General features: G+C 41.8%; 1 protein-coding gene across 3 annotated transcripts in view; it reads right to left on the reverse strand.

Annotated features, from left to right (window-relative positions):
* Window positions 1-6,107, reverse strand: part of LOC149979576 (chromobox protein homolog 2-like) — a 46,617-nt gene extending 40,510 nt beyond the window's left edge. For all 3 annotated transcript variants that reach the window (XR_016484299.1, XM_090189121.1, XM_090189120.1), the window contains exon 1: window positions 5,797-6,107. The gene's annotated coding sequence lies outside the window, so the exon portion shown is untranslated. The remainder of the gene's footprint in view (window positions 1-5,796) is intronic.
* Window positions 6,108-7,869: the final 1,762 nt, after the last annotated feature.

The raw sequence follows: 7,869 nt of genomic DNA on the forward strand, positions 1-7,869 counted from the left end.
GTTGAGCTCAACCACGAACTGACGTGCCGGATCCGGATTGATGAGGATGGGGGCTGTAGTAAACTGATGCTTGAGGTCCAAAAATGCCCTGGAGACCATGTGAATGGCACCTTGGGAGAAGTGAGTGCAGAGAGGGGAGCCGCCAGGGTGCTGTAGAACCGAATGAAGCAGCGGTAAAAATGAGCAAATCCCAACAAACGTTGCAGCCGCGCTCTGGATGTGGGTTGGGGCCAATCCACCACCGCTCTCATCTTTCCAAGATGCATTTGAACACTCCCTTCAGCGATGACGTATCCTAGTAAAGAGATAGTGGAGCGGTGGAATTAGCAATTCTCAGCTTTCACAAACAACTGACTGACTTGTCGGACTTGGAGGACGTGTTCTTGAGCAGAACGGGAGAAAACAAGGATGTCGTCGAGGTAGACAAAGACAGATCTACTCAACATCTCAGGGCGGCAGGGTAGCCTAGTGGTTAGAGCGTTGGACTAGTAACTGGAAGGTTGCAAGTTCAAACCCCCGAGCTGTCAAGGTACAAGTCTGTCGTTTTGCCCCTGAACAGGCAGTTAACCCACTGATCCTAGGCCGTCATTGAAAATAAGAATTTGTTCTTAACTGACTTGCCTGGTTAAATAAATTTTTAAAAATCTCGCAGAGCAGATTGTTGACCAGGACCTGGAACACTGTGGGAGCGTTTGTGAGTCCAAACGGCATGACCAGGTACTCATAGTGTACACTAGCTGTGTTGAAGTCTGTCTCCTTCATGTATCCAAACTAGGTGGTAGGCATTGCGAAGGTACAACCTGGAAAATATGGTTAACCCCTGGAGACAGCCGAGGAGAGGAGTGGTAGAAGGTAGCAATTCTTCACCGTGATGTCATTGAGGCCCCGGTAGTCGATACATGGACGCAGGGTCTTGTCCTTTTTGTCCACAAATAAGAACCCTGCGCCGGCAGGAGAAGCAGAAGGACCAATTCTCCCAGCAGCCAGAGAATCCTCAATGTACTCCTCCATGGCCTTGGTCTCAGGTCCAAACAGGGAATATAGTCGCCCACGAGGCGGTGTTGTGCCCGGGAGGAAATCAATAGCGCAACCGTAGGGATGTTGTGGAGGGAGGGAGGTGGCACGAGCCTTGCTGCACACCTCCAGGAGGTCCTGATATTCTGCCGGAATGGTGGAGAAATTTGAGGCTTTACCAGAGCCCGCAGGAGGATGTCCCGGAGCAGTCTGCACCGCCTTAACTTCTTAGGGCTAGCCCCTTTTTTCTCCACTTCCTGTCTGAATGACGTGTCCAAAGTCAACTCCCTGTAGCTCAGGCCCTGAAGCCAGGATATGCATATAATTGGTACCATTGGAAAGAAAACACTTTGAAGTTTGTAGAAATGTTAAAATAATGTAGGAGAATATAACACAATAGATATGGTAGGTGTAGAAAAGGCCCATTGAGTTGGTGGAATAATCCTTTAATTCATTGCCATTTACTCAGCTGGGCCTGGGGCGCTTTAATTAGGTCAGGTGGAAATGTCCGACAGATCTCAACTCCATAAAAGGAGGAAATTGCCATCGCCTGATCTCGCTGCTTTCTCTTCCTTAACTCCATCTGATCCAGAAGTTCTGTGCGTCCATGAATCCACGTAAATCCACCGACTCTGTTACCTTTCATCTGAACTATCTGTTGCGATCCGGAGATGGGCCATCAGTTATTGTTTATAGTTATTACCGCGGAGCGCGGCTTGGAGCGCACGCTTCAAACATATTGTGTAATGTGAATTATCAATGATCACGGCCCTACGGATCCTCATAGGCCAATTATGCAATCGATATGGTTCATATGTATTGAAATTAATTACATGTACACATGAAGACAATTGAAAGAGTGAAATGAGAAACGTCATTGTTTGCTAACTGATTGACTTTGATAATGGGGATTATAGATTGTATAACCATTCACTGTTTGTATTCTTTCATAATTTATGATAAATAGTTACGAGCCTAAATGACTCACGGATTATTACTATTGACTTAATGAACTGGACTGTTGAATTCCCTAAATTATGTAAATAATGAATGATATGATTTGATCTTTGATCATGAAATTGATTGGATACATGTTATTTGTTTCCTTTGTGATGCAGCACAGACTACTCAGTAAATATACCACTTTATGGTTAAAGGAATTCCTGCCTCAGTCTCATCCATTCCTCTGTCACCTGACACGTGACCACCTGTTCACCTTCACTGTCAGTCATCCTACCTGTCCAGCTACCCACACAGATTCCACTAATTTTTCAGTAGGAGAGAACCGAAAGAAAAACCAACCAGAATTTTTTTTGAGAGAGACAATCCTCTTGCAAGAGTAAGGTCATATTGAAAATTAGCTCCCAGGATGCAATTCCTAAGGCTTCCACAGGGTGTCAGCAGTCTATGTTCTAGGTTTCAGTCTTCTAACTTCAAAAATGAATAATAAATATCAGCTTTAGCAGGACACAGTCTTGGAAATTCGTGTTTGCGTGCGCCATGAAGACATTACGCACCTACTAAAATGTCCTATAGTTAACTATTGAACATTCTTCTTTCCGTAAGAAATATTCTAGTTTGATTACATTTTGATTACATTTACTGAGAAGTAAATAGAAACATATTTTGACTTGTTGAAACAAAGCTTAGGGGTAGATTTTCAGATTCCTTTCTCTGCATGTTGAATGAGTGGATTACTCAAATTGATGGCACACACTAAACAGACTATTTTGGCTATAAAGAAGAATTTTATCTAACAAAACGACACTACATGTTATAGCTGGGACCCTTTGGATGACAAATCAGAGGAAGATTTTCAAAAAGTAAGTGAATATTTAATATTTAATTATTTGTGAATGCATGAAACCTGTGCCAGTGGAAAAATATTTGATGTAGGGCGCCGTCCTCAAACAATCGCATGGCATGTTGTCGCTGTAATGGCTATTGTTAATCAGACAGTGTAGTTAGATTAACAGGAATTTAAGCTTTCAGCCAATATGAGACACTTATATGTACATAAATGTTTAAAATCCACAATTTTTCTGATTATTTATTTGAATTGCGCGCCCTCCAGTTTCCCCGGAAGTTGTCCCTCTAGCAGGACTCCTATCCCTAAGACATTTTAAGGCAATGTGAGTTGCAGAACAGGCTCCAACCCAGGATAGAACAAGTGGTCCAGTCAATAATGGTTTTGTGCCTCTGGAGCCATGAGAATCACAAAACAACAGGAACATGGGGAGATTCAATGAGAAGAAGGTGTAAGGACTCTGATTGCCTGACACACACAGGTTAATGGGCACCGTACTATGAGTGACCCTGCCTATTGTGCATCCGTGCAGTGCTCTGGCGTCCATGGGAACGGAGAGGAATTGTACCCAGCTCCGATACCAGAGTAGCGTCCATAAAACTCTCATCAGCTCCAGAGTCAATGAGCACTCGGAGAGATTTAGACTGGTCACCCCACAGCAGGATAATATGGAAGAGAGTACGAGTAATGGGAGTTAGAAAACTCCCAGTGTGGCCCACCATAGTACTCTTACCTAGCTGATGAGTCTGGTCTTTTACTGGACAGGCGGATTTGTAATGCCCTGTAGCATCACCAGACATTAGTGCTGCAGCTCAAAGATGAGGGAGCACTGGGAAAGAAACGCCCGGCAGGTTCCAGGCTCCCCAACATAGCGCTCAGGAGGAGGTAAGCGGGGTTCTCGGGAAGCCGGGGTAGGCGGTACAAAATAATCACCATTACTGAGCGCTCGGGAGGTCTCCATTGTGGCATGATGCCTGGTAGATAGTCCACGGAATTGCTCTAGTATCGTCTTGAAACCCTGGTCATGGCGTCACGACAGCGTATGGAGACCTTCCATAAGGCTCTGAAGTAGCTCCTCATGTTTTTCAATGGTGGCTCCCTGCAGGGAGACAGCATTGCGGAGCCGGTCCGAGTCTGCTGGGTCAATCATGGCCAGTTCGTACTATAACGACACAGGGCGAGACCCAGATGCAGACCCAGGAGATAGATGGTTCGAGTCTCTGATATTTATTAGAATACAAGGGGTAGTTAGAGGACAGGCAGAAGTTCGTTCATTTGTTATCCTCTTGAAACTAGGGGGCACTATTTTCATTTTTGGAAAAATAGCGTTCCCAAAGTAAACGGGCGATTTTGTCAGGACAAGATGCTAGAATATGCATATAATTGACAGCTTAGGATAGAAAACACTCTAAAGTTTCCAAAACTGTCAAAATATTGTCTGTGAGTATAACAGAACTGATATTGCAGGTCGAAACCCTGAGGAAAATCCAATCAGGAAGTGCCTCTAATTTTGAAACCGTTGTGTTCCTATGCACCCCTATTAGCCATTGAAAGGGATATCAACGAGATTCCTTTTTCTACGTATTCCCTAAGGTGTCTACAGCATTTTGACGTAGTTTCACGCCTTTATGTTGAAGAATGAGTGTAAATGACTACATTGCGTAAGTGGCCAGAGTGATTCTTGCGTAAAAGACAGAGGTAGTCATTTTTCCTCTCGCTCCTACTGAAAAGCCAATTGTCCCGGTTGATATATTATCTAATAGATATTTGAAAAACACCTTGAGGATTGATTATAAAAAACGTTTTCCATGTTTCTGTCGATATTATGGATCTAATTTGTAATATTTTTTGGCGTTGTCGTGACCGCAGTTACCGGTGGATTTCTCAACCAAACGTGAAGAACAAACGAAGGTATTTCGGCTATAAAAATAATCTTTATGGAACAAAAGGAACATTTGCTATCTAACTGGGAGTCTCGTGAGTGAAAACATCCGAAGCTCATCAAAGGTAAACGATTTAATTTGATTGATGTTCTGATTTTCGTAACCAAGTTGACTGCTGCTAGATGTACATAATGCTATGCTAGGCTATCGATAAACTTACACAAATGCTTGTCTTGCTTTGGCTGTAAAGCATAATTTCAAAATCTGAGATGACAGGGTGATTAAACAAAAGGCTAAGCTGTGTTTCACTATATTTCACTTGTGATTTCATGAATATTAATATTTTCTAGTAATTTTTTTTGTCCGTTGCGTTTTGCTGATTAGTGTCAGTTGATGACAATTCTCCCGTAGTAAGTAGTTCTAAGATTAAGGCTGCAATCCCGATATCGGGATCGATATGACAACTACCAGTGACAATAGAGGGCGCCAAATTCAAACCACAGAAATCTCATAATTACAATTCCTAAAACATACATGTGTCTCATATAATTTTAAAGCTATTCTCATTGTTAACCCCACCAAAGTGTCCGACTTCAAATAGGCTTTTCAGCGAAAGCACTACAAACGATTATGTTAGGTCTCCACCAAACCACAATAAGCACAGCCATTTTCCAGCAAAATATAGCATTCACAAAAAGCATAAATAAAGATCAAATTAATCACTAACCTTGAATTATCTTCACCAGATGACACTCATAGGACTTCATACACAATACATACATGTTTTGATAAAGTTCATATTTATATAAAAAAAATCTGAGTTTACATTGGCGCGTTAGATTCACTAGTTCCAAAAACATCAAGTGATTTTGCATAGCCACATCGTTTCAACAGAAATACTGTGTAGATGATAATACAAGTTATACACATGGAATTATAGATATACCTCTCCTTAATGCAACCGCTGTGTCAGATTTTTTTTTAAAGTTTACTGAAAAAGCAACCCATGCACGGTGCTCAGATCAGAAGCCAAATTAGCCTCCATGTTGGAGTCAACAGAAACCAGAAAATACATGATAAATGTTTCCTTACCTTTGATGAACTTCATCAGAATCAGAATGCAGTCCTAGAAATCCCAGGTCCACAATAAATGCTTGATTTGTTCGAAAATGTCCTTTATTTATGTCCAATTAGCTACTTTGGTTAGCGCGTTTGGTAAACAATTCCAAAGTCACAAAGCGCGTCCACTATAACGTGACGAAATGTCCAAAAGTACCGTAACAGTCAGTCGAAAGATGTCAAACGATGTACTGAATCAATCTTTAGAATGTTGTTTACATACATCTTGAATAACGTTCCGTCCTTCCCATGTGAATGCGCCTGGTGAAAGCATGGTCCACTCATGGCTGTGGTGACTATTTCCTGTGTCAATCGACCCTCCTTCACATTAGAGTCATCAGACAAAGTTCTATTGAGTGCTGACATCTAGTGGAAGGCGTAGGGAGGTGAAAACTCATCCATATCTCACTGTAATTTCAATGAGACCTTGGTTGAAAATAAGCCACCTCCAGAAATAAAACAGGAAGTGGAATTTCTCAGGTTTTTGCCTGCTATATGAGTTCTGTTATACTCACAGACATAATTCAAACAGTTTTAGAAACGTCAGAGTGTTTTCTATCCAATAGTACTAATAATAAGCAAATATTAGCAACTATGACTGAGGAGCAGGCCGTTTGATATGGGCACCTTTCATCCAAGCTCAATACTTCCCTTGCAGTCATTCAAAGTAGCCACTCTTTGCCATTAAGACAGCTTTGCACACTCTTAGCATTATTTTCCAACAGTCTTGAAGGAGTTACCAAATATTCTGAGCACTTGTTGGCTGGTTTTCCTTCACTCTGTGGTAGAACTCATCCAAAACCATCTTATTTGGGTTGAGCTTGGGTGATTGTGGTGGCCAGGTCATCTGATGCAACGCTCCATCACTCTCCTTCTTGGTCAAATAGCCCTTACACAGCCTGGTGTTGTGTTGGGTGTCACACCCTGATCTGTTTCACCTGTCTTTGTGCTTCTCTCCACTCCACCCACATTTGTTTCACCTGTCTTTGTGCTTGTGTCCAACCCCTCCAGGTGTCGCCCATCTTCCCCATTATCCCCAGTGTATTTATACCTGTGTTCTCTGTTTGTCTGTTGCCAGTTCGTCTTGTCTTGTCAAGCCTAACAGCGTGTTTTTCCATGCTCCTATTTTTCCTAGTCTCTATTTTCTAGCTCTCCCGGTTCCGACTTGTTCTGCCTACCCTGACACTGAGCCCGTCTGCCTGACCAATCAGCCTGCCCTGACCTCGAGCCTGCCTGCCTGCCCCCCTTTACCTTTTGGACTATGACCTGGTTAATACTTTTTTGGTTACTACATGATTCCATATGTGCTCATGGTGTTGATGTCTTCACTATTATTCTACAATGCAGAAAATAGTAAATATAAAGGAAAACCCTTGAAAGAGTAGGTGTGTCCAAACTTTTGACCTGTACTGTAGGTCAAATTCAATGATTCATCAAACAATAAATGCTTAAACAAATGTCGTACCTATAGGGGTCCTAATATTCAAAATGAAATAGCTAAATGATCCTTGGTTTGACTATAGTTGGGGCCATTGATTTCAGTAATCCACTCGTTCATGGAGACAAAGGAGTCCAAAAAGCTACTGCTAAACCTCATCCAAACAAGTCAAACAACGTTTTTATTTAATCCTCAGGTACTCGAAAATGTAAATAAACCATAATATTTCACACGGAAAGTAGTATGTTCAATAGGAAAGGTGCTTCAGGTGCTCTCCTAACAAAAACTCCAAATACTTGTTCGTATTTTAAAAAAGAAGCCTGAAACCGTGAATAAAGACTGTTGACATCTAGTGGAAGCCATAGGAATTGCAATCTGGGTGACAGAGTTACATAGAAACAATAGGTTTCCATAATAAGAGCCTGGGATCTAAAAAAATATATAATTCTGGGCAGATTTTCTTCAGATTTTTGCCTGCCATATCAATTCTGTTATAGTCTCAGACATTATTTTAACAGTTTTAGAACCTTCAAAGTGTCTTCTATCTAATGTTACCAATTATATGCATATCCTGGCTTCTGGGCCTGAGTAACATGCAGTTTACTTTG

The sequence above is a fragment of the Oncorhynchus mykiss genome, chromosome 11 (genome assembly GCF_057628025.1).
Source record: "Oncorhynchus mykiss isolate SJ-2025 chromosome 11, ASM5762802v1, whole genome shotgun sequence".
NCBI classification, from domain to species: domain Eukaryota; kingdom Metazoa; phylum Chordata; class Actinopteri; order Salmoniformes; family Salmonidae; genus Oncorhynchus; species Oncorhynchus mykiss.